This window comes from Sturnira hondurensis, unplaced genomic scaffold (assembly GCF_014824575.4).
Source record: "Sturnira hondurensis isolate 20B ecotype Veracruz unplaced genomic scaffold, ASM1482457v3 Scaffold0013063, whole genome shotgun sequence".
Lineage (NCBI taxonomy): Eukaryota > Metazoa > Chordata > Mammalia > Chiroptera > Phyllostomidae > Sturnira > Sturnira hondurensis.
Genome location: NW_028085694.1, coordinates 5,340,672 through 5,357,695, shown reverse-complemented (window position 1 = coordinate 5,357,695; position 17,024 = coordinate 5,340,672).

Here is a 17,024-nt window from a genome sequence, read left to right as displayed (position 1 = left end):
TTTTGTCCTGAGGTGGGTCTCCTGTAGGCAGCATATGTGTGGGTCATGCTTTCTTACCCATTCAACTATTCTATGTCTTTTGATTGGAGCATTTAATCCATTTACATTTAAGGTTATTATTGATAGGTACTTATTCATTGCCATTTTTGTACCAGAGTTCCTCTCTCTCTCTTTTCCTTCCTTTCCTTAAAGCAGCCCTTTTAGTAATTCTTGTAGAGCTGGTTTGGTGGAGGCATATTCTTTTAGACTTCTTTTGTCTTAGAAGCTCTGTATTTGGCCTTCTATCTTGATTGAGAGCCTTGCTGGGTAAAGTAACCTTGGTTGTAGGCCTCTGGTTCTCATTACTTGAAATATTTCTTGCCTTTCTCTTCTTGCTTGGAATGTTTCCATTGAGAAGTCAGTAGTTAACCTTATTGGGGCTCCCTTGTATGTTACTTCCTTTTTCTCCCTTGCTGCCTTTAAGATTCTCTCTTTGTCTTGGAATTTTGCCATTTTAATGATGATGTGTTTTGGAGTGAGCCTCTTTGGGTTCCTCTTGAATGGGACTCTCCGTGATTCCTGGATTCGTGTAACTTTTTCTCTCATCAAATTAGGAAAATTTTCCATCATTACTCTTTCAAATAGGTTTTCTATCCCTTGTTCTTCTTCTTCTTTTTCTGGTATTCCTATTATTCGGATATTATTACGTTTCATATTATCTTGCATTTCTCTTAGTCCCTCTTCATTCTTTTTGAGCCTCTTTTCCCTTTCTTGCTCTTTCTGGGAGATTCTTTCTACTGTGTCCTCCAACTCGCTGATCCGATCTTCTGCCTCATCGATCCTGCTTTTCATTCCTTCTACTGTGTTCTTCAGTTCTGAAATTCTATTCTTCATTTCCTCTTGGCTTTTGCTGATAGTTTCTATTTCCTTTTTCATGTTGATATAGTTTGCGGAGAGCTCATTGTAGCTCCCCTCTCATTTCTGGTAGCTCATTGTGAGCTCTTTGAATTTCCTGATAACTAATGCATTGAATTCAATATCTGATAGCTGACTTGCCTCTCTTTCATCTGACATTATTTCTGAGACTTCCACCTTTTCTTTCGTTTGGGCATTGTTTCTTTGTCTTCCCATTGCTTATGAGACTCTTCACTTTTTATAAAACCAATACTATTTTGAAAATTAGTATAATTATGTTTCAGACTACTGCATTGGTATAATAATGAATAATGAAAATCCATAGTAATCAACCCATGGACTGAATTCTTCATTTTAGAAAATAGACTAAATTCTTCACTCGACAACTGCTCATCAAATGCCTTCGATGTCCCATGCTTTGTGCTAAGTATTAGAATTGTAGTAGATCAAGCAGGAAATAATTGTACAAAAGTGCCAGGAAATATGCTGCTGGTTGAACTGTGCTAGCTCCTTTGATCAAAGATTTTATGTATAAAATTAGCTTACATCTTGCTTCTGATACCTCTTGCCACTGAGGAAACATCAATATTAGACTTATCCTTTGAATGCAGTATAAATCACAAATTCTATAAATTCTTCAATGTATTTTTACTGATATTATCTGCTTAAGATGAATATTTAAGACAATCTACCAGCCAGTGGAATGCATGTAATACTAAAATGTTTGATCATGACATATTTATATCACATATATCTCATATATTATATATCATGATATATTATAAAGTACAAGTATTGCATCAAATTTTTAAATATTACACCTTATTTTATTGCAATTATTTTACATAAATTGAACTATTTTTTTCACTGTCACAAACACCTGGAAAAGTCATTATATTTTCCAGCTAATTCTTTATGTTACTCATTCTTAACTACCCTTGGACCATCCCAAACCTAGACTTTTTTTCCCCACACCTGAGTCAAATTTTATGTTGTTTCCTTGATCTTTGCTTAGGTTTATCATCATATAGGGACCTTTACTCTTTTCTTGATTCAATCCAGGCTTTGAAAATAAAACACAGATGGAAAATGGGGTTTGAGCCTGTTCTGGACCCTTTGTCTCTGTGTCAATTTCCTGCTGAGATTATCATGGTGAGATTGCGAAGGAAGTCCTGGTACATCTGGATATCCAGGCTTAATTTAGAAGGTACCTGAAGGGCGCATAATTATTTAAACAGTGTGATTAAACAAGGTGGCAGAGAAGTTTAAAAACAAGGATATTTGGAAATATGCTTTACCGTCTTTTCAAGTTTAGGAGGAGGTCAATGAAGGTTACAGACTGGAAGAACCTAGGACTATCCTCTCAGCACAGGGAGGAAGGAGACTGCTCTAGTCCATGCACAAAGTTCAGTTTTAGGAAAAACTAATTAGGAAAAACTAAAAACTATTAGTCCTGTTAGTAGAGGCAGCACTAGTGCCACCTGCAGTGCTGGGATGAGGACAGTTCATCTTCACCTGCACCTGAAAAGCAGGAAGACTTCACCAGTCATGACTTAAAAGCAAGTTCTCTGATTTATAATAAATTTGATTTACAGTTTATTTAGCTCACTGCAAAATAATTCACTTTCTCTTCACTGATTTCTACACTACCATTGCTTGAGAGACATCACCCATGGGCCAATTTAAGCTTGACCAGCCAAGGAAGCATCACAGCCAATTTAAACTGGTAGAATAGATCACAAGAGCGAAACTAAACCAAAGAACCAGCTTGGTGGCTCTGTGTAAGGAGTGTTATTAGAATAAGCAAAAAGTAAACTAAAATAAATGGACTAAAACTGTAATGAAGTCTTAAAGAGATGATTCAAGCACAAAAAGATATTTCTGAAATGAAATGACATTATTTTACTTTAAAATTAGAAAGAGAAATGAACAAAATAATATCATTCAGAAGCAGTTTAGTATTTACTCATTTGTTCAATAAATAAATCACTTGGAATCTATTGTGTATTAGACAGAATGTATTTAACAAAATACAAGACAGCCCTGGCTGGTGTGGCTCAGTGGATTGAGTTCCAGCCTGTGAAGCAAAAGGTCACTGGTTAGATTCATAGTCAAGACACACACCTGAGTTGCTGGCCAGGTTCCCAGTGGCGGGGGGTGGGGGGGAGCGGTGGTGCAAGAGGCAACCACACATTGATGTTTCTCTTTTTACCTCTCCCTTTACCTCTCTCTAAAAATAAATAAGTAAAGCCTTTAAAAATAAAATAAAATAAAATCTTCTATTTAAAAAACATACAAGACAGATCCCTCTTCCTTAAGAAACTTGTATTCAACTGGGAGAGACAAGAAGTAAATAAGGGACCACAATATAAGAAAATGATGGGTTGTATGACATGCTCTAAAGTCAATAAAAAGTTGCTAAGATAAGAAATAGAAGAAGAAGTATAGACTACTTCATATAGAGTTGTAGAAAAATCCTTTCCATTGAAGTGTTAGCACAGTACCAAAGAACTGGAGGGATTCGTCAAATGAGTATTCTTCCAGTCATAGGAAAGTACTACTAAAAGCCTTAAGACAGGAATGAGCTCAGATGCTAGTAGGCTAGTACAGTTAGAATATAGTGGGTATGAGTAGAGTGATCAATGTAAAGTAGGATAGGCAGGCAGGGCCAGATCAGGCAGGGATCTATAAGTTTTATATCAGTTCAACTTTTAGACTACAAGAAAGTAGAAATCTCAGGTTCGATCACAACATGATAATATTTTAAGCATTAAAAGCTGATTCTGACAGCTATCTGGAGAAGAGGTAGAGGGGCTACTGCTACAAGAATGGAAGTGGGCAGGGTAATTATCAAGCTAATGCATAAAGCAATGAGTATGTGATGATGTTGAAGTGAGTAAGTCTGTGGCCCTGAGACAGTCGTCAGAGAGCAGATGCACAGTACATCTTGGAGGTAAAACCAATTGCACATGCTGATGTGGTTGGTGATATATAAATATACAGATCAAAGATGATTCTTAGGAGTCTAGTTTAAGAAATTGTGTATGTGGTGATTACATTTAATACGACTAAAAAGCCTGGGTCACAATCAAGAATTCAGTTCTGACCATGCTGAATGCAAATGGGAAATCAAAATGGAGATACTTAATAAACAAATATGTGTCTAGGATGCAAAGGAGATAGGTGGATAGAGATAGAAAATTGGAAGTTACCAGATTTTTGATGGTATTTGAAGGCAAAAAGTGGATGGGATGGCTCAGAGAGAGAGAGAGAATGTAGATACAATATGAGAACAACTTTGATGTGAAAAGGAGCAGAAAACTGAGAAAGAATCAGGGAATTGTGTAGGATCAAGTAAATTGATTTCACTTTTTAAGATGAAAAAATATTAAATCTATTTCTTGAGTGCCATAGGATCAGGCACTATGTTAACTGCTTTAAATTAAGAAATTATTCAATCTTAATACCAAGATGTAAGTACTAGTATTTGCCCCTTTATTAAATAGGGGGAAAAAGATTTATAACAAATTTAATTACATTTTCCAGGGTCATATGGTTAAAAATTGGCAGAGCTGGGCTTCAAATCTCTATAGTGTGACTCCAAAATCATCATGTAATACTCTCTACTACTACAGCATGTTTATAAGTGAATAAATAGGGACAAATTATTAATAATATAATAGGAATTAAAACATGAGTTATATTAGGATTTATAGCAGAAATAGAACATTTGAACATTGCAATAGGTACAAAAGCAAAGAAAATGGGTGCGGCAGAATTACTTGCAGACAGGTTTTGTGATAAGAAGTTGAAGAAGATCCATTTAGAGAAGATCTCTAATAGCTTTGGTACTCAGGGAATATGATGAGCTTTCCTCATTGAGAAGAAAGACAAAAGGGATAGAACAGTTTTTAAAAATAAACAGTGTGGTAGGAAATAGTTACCTTGGAAGATCCAACTGGAGAAATAAACACCAGTACAGAACAAATATACAAAGAAATGGAAAATATAAGCAAAATAATATGAGATATGGAAGAGAGATCTGGGAAACCGAATGTGTGAACAAAATAATTATTAGGAGCCAAAAGGGAACATATGAGATATAATGAACAAAGAAATAATAGAATAACAGTTCACTGAAATAAAAAACTTAAAACTTCTGGAAGGGCTATTGAGTTCCAGACATAATTAACAAGACACACAAACATAGTGTGGTAAAAACATATGAACTTTATAGTTACAGGCAAAAAAGAGAAATGGGAGCCATGAGATAACATAATAGTATTTTCAAAATGTTGAGAGGAAAGAATAAATTATCACTGTAAACCTACTAAAGCTATCTTTAAATAATAAATATAGATACATCCACAGAAACAAATGCAAGAGTGTTTACAACAAATACAAGTTTACAGTGGGAAACTTCTAAAGGGAAAAAGAAAATGAGACCAGAAAGGAAGGTTGACAGACACAGTGCTGTGTACTTGCCACCCTGTTTCTGGGGCGAGGTGACTGCAGTCAGCTGGAGGTCTTACTACAGAGTCTGAGTAATGAGTCGTGAGAGGGGGGGACAAGTGGGACTAAGTGAGGGCCCCTGTGATCCCTGAGTAGCATCACAGTATGATGTGGTCCTCATCTGCTGGGGTCTCTGACTGACTGTAAGAGAACACGGTTTTGCTCACCTTCATTTGACATTTGATGTGTGTGAAAATTAAATACTTGATGGTTAACTCGCTGAGATTTCAGGGTTAATTTGTTGTTCAGTATAATCTGCTTATTCTAACTAACATAAAAAAGCTCCAATTAAGAAAATGATGAGCAAAAATATTAGTAAACTTGTAGGGAAACCTAAGCAAACCTTATTTATCATACTGTACTAAAAATAAAAAAGAAAATATTTAATATATAAAGTTGGAAAATATCAGAACTGAGGTAATATTGGAGTCTGTCAACACAATCCATTGCCTGTTCTTCCTGGCATTAAGCTAGCTTACATTTCTCTGCTCTGCCATTTATGGCCACCTGACTAAGAGGGTCTCCTTAACTTTTGCCCCTTGCAGCTACTCAGAACGGAGATAATCTGCAAAATGATATTAGGACTCACATTTTTATGTGGTGAAAATTATATCAGTCAACAGAAGTATAAATATTGAAAGAGCCATTGAAAGAACAAAATACTGCCACAGTGATGCTTACAAGCACTTTTATGTACAAAATTCTTATCACGGACTAGATGCACGGAGGAAAAGTGACAAAACATTAAGATACAGTATGTTGGCCATAATTTTATAAAGAAAAGTTTATCCTTTCTCAGGTCTCAACTGTTTGTAAATTTCTACATTAATGTAAAACAGAATCGCAGAGTTTAGAGATATAATCATTTAAATCTGGGTAGAATTATTTAATATACTAGCTGTGACAGACGTACTCTAGAGTGACCCACGATGAATCACACCACCTACAATCCCCTCTTTTCAAGTGCAGTGGAAACTGTGTCTTGTTTTTACCCAAAATGATCAAACAAAAGTGATAAGATGTCACTCTCCTGATACGGCCGCATGATATGCCGAAGGTGATGCTATGACATTCCACTGATTACATTATGTTTTAAGACTGTTTAGCACACTGGTGGGAGATGCTCTCTTGCACACCTTGCAAAGGCAAACCTCTAAGTTGTGAAAGGCACCACACAAGAGTGTAGGTAGAGTGATGTCTTTATAAACTGCTTCTGCTTACAGCAAGAACATTTATTGACCTTTCATGATTTGAAGTTGCCCCAACTTGGCATTGATTTTTAGCTGTGTGATTTACTAGTTACATGACTAGTATTTTTTGAAGTCTTCTGCAAATTAGTGTCTGCAATAATATAATAACAACAATGTTATTTATCTTGCAGTGTTTTTGTGAGGAATGTACATGATGTGTGTAAAATGTCAGGTGCACAGTAGGTTCTCAATTATGATTATTGTCAGACATAAGAAGTGTCAGTGGTCACTGGCCTGTCCAAGCTTCTGCTTTTCATAATAGCCCCTGCAAGATTCTTGAAAGGATTGAATAAGATAAGGGAAAGGAAAGCCCTTGCCTGGCACATAGTAAGTTTTTATTAAGATTGGCTATCCATGCCCTGGCTGGTGTAGCTCAGTGGATTGAGTGCGGGTCTGCAAACCAAACAACCAGGGTTCAATTCGCAGTCAGGCCACATGCTTGAGTTGAAGGCCAGTTCCCAGCAGGGGGCGCATGAGAGGCAACCATACATTGATGTTTCCCTCTCTCCTTCCCTTCCCCTCTAACGATAAATAAATAAAAAATCTTTTTAAAAAATTGGCTATCCAAATACTAATGCTGCTTTTTCTCTCATACTATATATATACATATAAATATGCATATGCATATACACATACATATACACATATCTATGGGAGGAAAGAGAGAGATAGAATGCCAATACTAAAATGAGCTCATCTGATGAGCTTTTCTAAACATTCAAGTTGACAAAAAATATTAGGATCTATAATCAGTTTGGAAATGATTTTTTATTTTGAACTAAAATATTCTTCAAGATGTTTCAGAGAAGAGTCTATCTCTCTTATAAACTGTCATTACCATTTCTCTTTCACAAAATGAAACCATCATTTCCGGGAAGGAAGTGGATGCTAATACACGTCTTCCACTGTGCAACTCACATCTTTCAGCTTTCTGCAATCGCGTCTCGTACTCTTCACCCTCAGGATTCAGATCCATCCGCTGTGTAATTATATGTTCTTCAAGAGAAATTGATGAGAGTGTGAATACTCTGAAACCGTATCCTGTTTCCTCACATAAAACAATATTTCCTGTTTCTACAGATAATTTGAAAAGCTGGAGCATTCAGTACCAATCAGCCCTCACTGACAAAGAATGCACAGCCTGACTTCCCAGAGCTCATTGATTCTCTCCTGTGACCTGAAAGAGCGAACGCAGACCGTCAGGTTTTCAGATTTTAGGTGCAGATGAGTTTTGCACTTTTATTTTATCTATGAGGAACACGTGGCAAGTTCAAAGTACATGACCTCCTTTGTCCCTCTCAGGCACCATAGATACTAGCTCTGGGCTATACCACACGCATACACACACATTCTTTTGTAAATATATATTTATATATTTGCAGGAGTAGATGCCTTTCTCACCCCACTTTATGAGTAAAGGGCAGGGCCAGACCTGGCATCTAACATCCTAGCATCTCTTCTAATTAATGGTAGTTTCAAAACTTGTGGATGTGCCTTCAGACAATAGTGACCTTGGGCTTCTGCAATTTGAGGAAATGTGGGTTCAAGTCTCAGCTCTTCCTTTTACTAGCTAATTGTCTACCTGGAACTTAGTTAAACCCTTTAAAATTTAACATTCTTATTTGTAAAAAGCGTTCAATAATTCATTTTTTAGTTATAAAAAAACTAAAAAGGTAATATTTGCAAAATACTCCATACTTATTAAAACCTCAGTGTTAGCCTAAATCATTTTCATAAGAAAAATTGTATCCTGCTGTCTTTTATGAATAATTCTCCAACTATGTAGGAAATATTCAGTATATGACACAAAATTCTAGTGAATAGAAATGGTTCTCTCTTCATCATAATTTTTACTCTTTGTAGAAAGGGAATAAATTTCTTTTCCTGAGGCTCATAAAAAACATAATACTTATCAAGTTGCACTTCAAATAATATAGGTTGCCCACATTCTCAAAAACACATATTTTCACAGGGATATGAGGCAAAATATCTCCTTTTTCATTCTAAAAACCCAAGTGGGACAGTCTTAGTAAAGGCTCAAGAATACATATATTTTTCTTGAATGATGAAAACAGTTTCTTCAAAACCATACCTATCTTATCTTTAAATCTAGACAAACTTCCTTATATAAAGTCCCAATCAAGAAAATACAAGGCTATACAGAACTTAGTATAAACTTGCTTTTCACTGATTTTGGACTTTCTTGTCAAGATGATTCGATATTTTGGTATCAGGTACATAAACACAGCTTCAGGGAAAACAAAAGAAAAATTACATTTCATCAAAGAGAGGATCTTGGCAGGCTGATATTTGGTTGAATGGCCCAAATATTTTACATTAGTGGCTGTTTTTTTTTTAGTTTTCTTTATGCCTATATTTTGAATATTAATATGATACATAATGACAATGTCAGGAGAAGAATGAAGTACAGGAATACCTCATTTTATCGTGCTTTGCTTTTCTGCCCTTTGTGTGTTTTACAAACTGAAGGTTTGTGGTAACCCTGTGCTGAGCATGTCTATTGGAGTCATTTTTCCAATAGCATTTGCTCATTTCATTTTCATAATTCTCACAATATTTCATACTTTCAAATTAATAGTGTCTGTGTTATGGTGATCTGCAAGCAGAGATCTTTGATGTATCTTAATATGTCCTGAGAAGCAGCAACTGGCATAAAAGGTACTTATAATTTCCAAAAATTAAACAATGGGTCTTTGTTCTAGTTAAAATATTAGTTTTTTGGTAAATGAGCCCAAAAGGAATGAATTCAAAATAGAGCCACAAAACAGATTTTGATCCTATATCAAACTTTTTTTTTTGCTGGAGCATAAAAGAAACTATATGAATCTGTTATTACCAAGTGATGACTTCAGATGGCATCAGTAATGATTCCACTTTCTTGGAACATCATGTGAACAATATGCATCATCACCGAGCTGAGATCACAATGACAAGAATCATTGAATCACCACTCATCAAATGGCTCTCGGAGCCAATAATTTTTATTTTACATGCAAATGAATGAAAAACATATGGAAAAAGATTTAGTTCAGAGTGATTGAAGGCTTGTGGGAGAGTGCCAAGGAAAACAAGGTCATCTTCATGCATTATATTCCAAGACTCTTTGGTTTCAGGCTTCATAGCTTCTAGGAGATTTCCCTGCCCTACGATATGCACAGGGAATCCTGTTGTTTCCATCACACTGTGTAGAGGGAGTGGGAGTCAGTTTATAAGCTCGTGAAGTTTAGTTTCAAGTATTTTGTGAGGCAAAGGTCCTGGAGCGCCTATCCAAATGGGATTTTTGTGATTAGATACTGTCAGGAGTGGCCTGACAATTGAGAAAGTGCTCTTCCCTCTGAATTGGGACAGGTGGGAGGGGTAGGACCTGCAGGGCCACCTTGGATCGCTAGGGGTCTTGATTTTTCTGCCTCATTTGTGGGCAGTAGCAAACTGTTAGGAGTTCTTCTCCCACTTTGCCTTTCTTAATAATCTGCTTCCCTCCTCAATTAGTTAAGGTTCTTTGGGTTACATACAATAACAAAAATCAAATTGAGCCAACACAAGCAAAGAGGAAAGAAATGAGGAAACCAGGAGGTAAAAAGCCTTGAGGGATGCAATGTACTCACTCCCTCCTTCCTCTGTCTTTGGTACTCTTAACACATGTTGTTCACTTAATACTCTCCACTGTTCAACCCTCTTCATCTCTTTGCATAGTGGAAAGACAAATAATCACTTCTAAAGCTGAAATGACTGGCTGCCTGTCAGCTCAGATTACCAATTTCTGAAGAGAAGTAATCTGATTGGTCCAGGCTTAGTCAGGAGAACGCCCTCACAAGTGCACTCACCCACCCTTGGCCAGGGTTGAGGGGTCAGATGTGATACACACTGTTATCAGATCTAGAGTATGGCGTGGAGGTGTGACCAGCAGCTATGAGACAATGAGGAATGAATTAAGCAGTTTCCCTGGAAATTGTCTTCTACATTTTATTGTTTATTGCCATGAAAGAGATACTAGTATACACTGGGATATTCTGTTGAAACTTGATCCTTTCACTCCTCGGGAACTCTGCTTTGGTTTGGTTTTAATGTGGCCACCCCAAACACAGAGCGATATGGGGGAAAGTTTGGAAAAGGGTTTGCAGCTGAGGAGGCCTGTGTAAACAACTATGGTTATTTAGTGATTCCGCCTCATGGTGTACTCTTCCTCTTCTAGGCACACCTAAAGGTCATAGTTCTATTTGGGCTCATCCTGACCATACTACGGTATAGCTGGAAAACTTAAGAGAAAGGGAAAGAATGTTTCTAAGTCACTATATGATCTATGAGACACAAGCTTCAAATAAAGGATGTTCTAATCATGAAATCAACAAAATTGTGAGAAATTTTGAGATGATTTATTATGCCTTTGCTCTTAAAAAAAGGCACATATTACTGTGTCAGATTTCTGTATGGTACTATGTTCTTAATAAGAATAATTAAAGTCATTATTAAGAACAATAAACATGTGTAATTAAAATGATACTTTGCAGAACAATGCCTGTATAATTTGCAATGCATTTTGACAGTTGATTTTTCTCAAGCATTGCATAGGGTTACAAAGTGGACAGAAACATTAGAAAGCCTGAACTCCAATCCAAGCTCTACTCTTTTCCAACAGTGTGACTAAGACCCATTCTTAACCTCTTTACTTTGGATCTGTAAAAATCATAGACATGGAAATAAAATCTGCTTCACAGGACTGTAGTGAAGATTGAAATAGGACTCTCTCACTCCCTAGTATATAGCACACATTTGACAATATTGTGTTACTATTTTTTTTTTTACTTTTTACAACTCTGTATGACAAATATAGGCAAAAGGGCTAGGCACTTTGTTGCAAATTCTGGAGATCAATAAACATGAGGTAAATTATCCTTTAGTTACATTTAATGACAAATTAAACTGATTTATCTGTGCAAACAAAATGCAAAAAAACAAGGGAAGTGGGGATGACTTAGAACTGAGAACTAAAAACCCAGGGCAGCTGGGGCAGAGCAGGCTAGTCCATCCCGGTGTCTATTCTCTTGTTCTTATTTAGTCATAATATTATGACTTTTAGCAGGGCTCATCACCACTCAAAATAAAAACCACATTTTCTAGCCTTCCTTGCAACTATGCATGGTCCATTAGGCAATATACGTTAGCAAATATGCCTAGTGCTAACTACCAGTAAGTTTTCTTCAAGAAAGCGGGAATTACCCCTTAAAGGGAAGTGGCAGAGTATACTTACTCTGTTGGAGATCTGCTAGACTCAATGTGTCTAGGTTACAAGTAACACAACAAGTATTCCAGAAATAAGGGTCCTAAACCTTATTTTCAATGCACATTATAGAGTCAGAGGCTGAAGAACAATGAAGGTTCCTGGGTGCACAGAGTTAGGGAGACGGACTGCAGAGCTGAGTATGATCTGTCAGCCTGCACTGCAGGACTGCATAACCCCCAGGCTAGTTTGGTGGTCTTAACAGACCAATTTGCTTCTCCAGGTACCTCTGGTTTGGGTGAGATCATTGTATGCTTCCTCTGCACAAGAAGAATGTGTTTGGGTGTTTCTCACAGTTTCTACATGAGTACTGTGAGAAACTGCATGAACAGTGAGGTGGGAAAAGAAGGTTGGACCAAGTTAAAATGAGCAAGGTGGACCAAATGTTTTATAGGTTTATTTAATGAAAATATACAGAACTCACTGTGTACCAATAATTCATTTATTTAATCTTCACAATAGCTTCATGAGATAGGTACTGCTATTATTCCCAGTTGGCAAAATGAGAAAAGTGGACCCAGAGGTATTGTTAGCTGTGTATCGTAGCACACTTTGTGTGTGCTGGAGTCAAGACTGGAACCAAGGCAGCCGGGTGTAACAGTTCCCTGCTCTGTGGTACCTCTCTGTGAGGCTGGCCCTCCACTAGGGAAGCGGCCAATGCTCACTGACATGTGCCCTATGTGTGGCGCTGTGCTAAATGCTCTGTATACTTTAATTCACTTAATCCTCAGTCACCCCAGGAAGTAGATGCTACTATTAGGCCCATTTTATAGATGAGTAAACCACACACCAGAGATATTAAGTTGATCATTCTGAAGTCCAACAGCTTTTAAATTAAAGAGCTAAGATGCCAGGCTTTAAATTAAAAAGCTGAGAGCACATGCTGATAACAGAATATAATGCCATGTCATACAACAGAATGTACAGGCGGATGAAGGGAGAGAGGAGAGGGAATATTAATGCAATTCAATCTGGGAAAGGAAGGAACTTGAATCTAAGCAAGGGAGAGCTGGGGGCAATGAGAACACATACATTCCTGTAACATTAATTCAATAACTTAGTTTTCTTTTTCAAAAGGGTATGTTTCATTCATTGATATAAATGTAATCATAAACTTCATTACATGGGGAGGTTTATAAAAGGAAGGGGCTTGAACTGCAGGAGAGCTAAAATTCACAAAGATCCCTTCTGAAGTTTAGCTTGGGGGGCCCAGCATTTAAATGTGTACCCCCCAGCTGGCCTGGAAAAATATAAAATCCAAATGGCCAAGTTGGCCTTGGAATCCATATATTGCCCTCCAAGAAGGATATGTTCTGATTGAGTGTTGAGCACAGCAGGAAATATCATTACAGACCTGGAATCCAGATTTCTACCAGAAAATGTGAAGCATCTGGCAGTTTTGAGAGGTAATCTTTCCAGATTTACTTCCACATAAACTGCGCTCCACTACAGCACCAGAAATCATCGGGGAAGATTGTTTTTAATATAGTGGTTCAGAGAACAGCACGAGGAAGCTTTAATGAAGACAGCATTTCATCTCCAGGTCCTGATGAGTAAAACTAGCACCCTGGCCCTCACGTGTTTGTGAGAAAGGTGGGCTCACGTGGACAGTCGTAAGACATTTCCCAGGCCTCCTGTGTAGCACAGTTAGTGCCACAGAATTCTGTGAGGCGCCTTTTTCCCCCCTGAAGTCGTTTGCCATTGATTACCTAGTAGCTGGGTAGTTATTTTTCCTTACAGGAAGCTAAATGAAGTTGCAAACTATCTTCCACAACTTTGCTGTGAGCCCAGCGATGAGTTCCTTTCTTATTAGTTTGAAAGATGGGTTTCTGGTCTGTTTTTTTTGGGGGGGGATGGAGATTTAGTTTAAAAAATTATGTCTCCAGTGTTAAATCCATGTGGATTGAAGGGAAACACATTGCTTTCTTTATTCTCTCCTGTCTTATTCTTAGAAATAAATGTGTACTGAACTATACCTAAACAATTGAGAAGACAGTTTCATAGCTTTCATTGCACTCCTACCATCTCTTAGATAATTTCTCTCAGCAGAAGATCCATCAGCAAGACAAAGTCAAAATATGGGTTCAGCTTGGTGGTAGAGGTAGAAAGAACTAGAGCAAAAGAGGAAATTTGAGAAAGTTTCCATGATCTATATTCTCAACATCATGAAGTAGAAACAAGAGAGTTAAAAAAACAGGAGACATCTTGTTTGATGTCTCCTGAAATAGTCATTTATAGCCAAATGTGCAATGTGAGATGTTTGAACTGCCTATGAAATACAAAAGCCAAGTTGAAAAGTGCACGTTATCAAGATTTTTAGACAATACTGCATTATTGTTTTGCCCAAAACAGCATATGAATTTGGATCTTAGTTACATTGAAAGCAAATGTGTAAAAGAAAAGTTTATTTCCTATTGTTGTTTGTCTCTAATTGATAGTGTGACAAATCATTGCACTGCTATTGTGTATGGCAGATAAGTAACTTCGGTAGAAATCTTGCCCTACATGGCAACCAAACAGCTGTTTGTCATTGGCCTAATTATCAAGTTAATGAGATGATAATTTCTATATTCATAAGGCATGCATGAACAAGTACTAGTGTATGCAAAACAGGGTTTAGTGACAAACTGAATAAGTAAAATAACAAGGTATTGGTAAATAAACACAAATGGTATTAAAATCTAAGGCTTTGCTCACTGGGAAACTGTACGGTTCCAAATGCACGCCCAGCCATCTCCTGTCTTTCATGCATCTACCGTGCTGACAGCAGCCTTCTTGGTCATCTTGATTCAGCCCCTGCTGTGTCTGTAGAGCTCCTATTATAGTTGCTCAATGGGGGCAGAATCAGACACACTGTGTAGATTCATGGAAGGTTGTTTCAGTCCTCGTGGGACTGTGGTACCAGGCTTCCAATTTCCCTAGGACAAAGTAGGTGCCGCCTCTTAGGAAATTTATATTGTCAGAAAAAACCTCCAATAAGCACTACAGCGAAACACGCTTTCTCCCTTCTCCCGGCTGATAGTGCCCCTGGGGGTCAAGTTTGTGTAACAACCAGATTTAGGGTTTCCATATTCATTTGGAGAGAGAAACCATTACTTAAATGAATAATAACAATGATAATAGTAGCAATAGAACACTTACAGGGTTAAAGCAAATAGTAAAAAACACGACAATTTCCAAAATGGGTCTTTAAGTCCTGGAACAGCGGGACGGAAAATGATGTGGGGTTTTATTTGGAAGCAGAATTGGAAACTTTTGAAGTCATTGTGAAATTTCGACTTGTGACAGCTCCTTCCCATCACAGAGCATGAGGTCACGAAGAGTGCCCTTTGGGGGCAACTGACTTACCATCATGAGATGAAGCACCTTGAAGACCTATGCACGTCTTTCTGGTTGTATAATATCACACAGGAGAAAAGCTGTGCATTCAGAAATTCGGCTTTGCCTTCAGAGCAAAGTGACTAGTCCTGAAATTCAACTTTCCCTCATTCATTTTTCAGAATGCAACCATAGGCATAGTGTGTTAAACAGTTTATGGTAAAACTAAGAAAAAGACTAGAGAAGATGTCAAGAAAGTGGATGATGTGTCTTTTTAAAATCAATCCTGATCGAGAGCTGTGGTAATGATGGCAGGTTTAAAGTTGTCCCATTGTTCGTTGCCTAAACTGAAAACCTACCAAAGGGGTTAAGTGAATGAAGGTGCAAATGTATGCAGTATGCGAGCAGGTTATAACATGCCCCCAATCATATTTTGCATCTCTGTCAGTGAAAGGAACCCAGTAATAATAGGCGTTTCCTTTATCCTAATGACATTGTTATTAATGGTAACTCTGCCTGGCATTTTATGTTTATCACATGTTGATTTATAGGAATTTTACAGAAAACTGAGTATTGGCTCAGTTTATATAGGCTCAGGCTCAGGCTGGGTATGTATAATAAGTCAGTCTCATCATGTCATAGGTATCGTTACTAAAACCCAGGGTGTGAGACTGTTTGGGACAGAGCCAGGACCAGAAATCTGAAACTTTGTTCCTTCTCCTTTTCTCTTCTACTTCAGTAACCAAGCTGAAAATGATTAGGATGTTTAACATGGAATGTTTTGCAGATTTTCTTGTAACAAGCAAAGTAGAAAAGTGTCTGATGTCTGAATGATTATAAAATGAGACCTTTTAATTTTTCCATACACACTAGCAATTAGTGTCATGTGTCCCCAGGGAATAAAAATACAATTTACCACATAGAACTAGAATGCTCTGCTACTCACAGGATACCTCATTTCCTAATATAAACTGTGTGTGATCATTCAGAAAAAGTTTAAGAATCTTCCAAGGACTCCAATTCATTCACTGCAACAAACATCTATAGAGAACTCTTCACATAATAGGAATCTCTGGGAGCTCATGGCCCTATGTGATGGGGGTATGTCCTTTGTAGTAGAAGACTAGGATCATTTTCCAGGTAATTCAGTTGTTGTTGGAACAAATAGTGTGGTAAAAATTACATGGCTAAGCTCATTGAATTGATCAAATCCTGCTAATTAAAAAATAATTTGATTCTATTAGTTTGGGTCAAGATAGCCTTATGAATTGTTACCAAAAAAAGGTTTAATTCTAATGGTTTCTTTAGACTCAGGACTACAAGGAGCAGTAACTTGTAGAAATAAAGCAGAGTTAACGCGGAGGTAACAGGGGAGCTCACACAACAGAGGCTAGTCTGAGTTCTCAAACAATGCATCACATTCACTTGTAACTCGTTAAAAACACAGCTTCTCATGACCAATTCTGACTTTCTGAATCAGAGTCTCCAAAAGTGGGACTCAAACAGCTTTGTTCTTAATAGACTTCATAGGTAAACTTGACATTTACTAAAATTTGAAAAGCCCTAGGTAGGTCTCTGAACTCCATGAAAACAAAAATCTGCTCATCTCATGAAGTTCTGCGTATCTGAATAGTATTGTTGACTGAATTAATTAATGATAAAGTAGAAACTCAGGAAAGTACTATCAAACCAGGGATAAAGAGCAAAGAATCAGATGCAATCTAAGTCAATGGAGGTGTCTTAGGTCAAAA